Here is a 313-nt window from a genome sequence, read left to right as displayed (position 1 = left end):
AAATGGTAAAAGGAAAATAACATTTTTAACGTATAACCCCTTTCAGAGTTTAAGTGTAATGTCGTCATAGCAGACCGAAGATTTAGGCATGTGACTTCAGTCTAACGAATGCACATGCTGTACAAAGGCCACAATAATAAAGTATAAATCCGAGGGTTTCTTCTTTTGAGGATTTTTGTTTAAGTGATCATGTGATAGCCACGACAAAATCATTCTTAAAGCATGTATATGTACTTGATACAGATTAAATAATCGAAATGTATATAAAGCGATATTTATTCATCACAATTATAAGATAATAAATCCCGATGGA

The sequence above is a fragment of the Penaeus monodon genome, chromosome 23 (assembly GCF_015228065.2).
Source record: "Penaeus monodon isolate SGIC_2016 chromosome 23, NSTDA_Pmon_1, whole genome shotgun sequence".
Taxonomy (NCBI): domain Eukaryota; kingdom Metazoa; phylum Arthropoda; class Malacostraca; order Decapoda; family Penaeidae; genus Penaeus; species Penaeus monodon.
Note: the sequence above shows the minus strand (reverse complement) of the source record.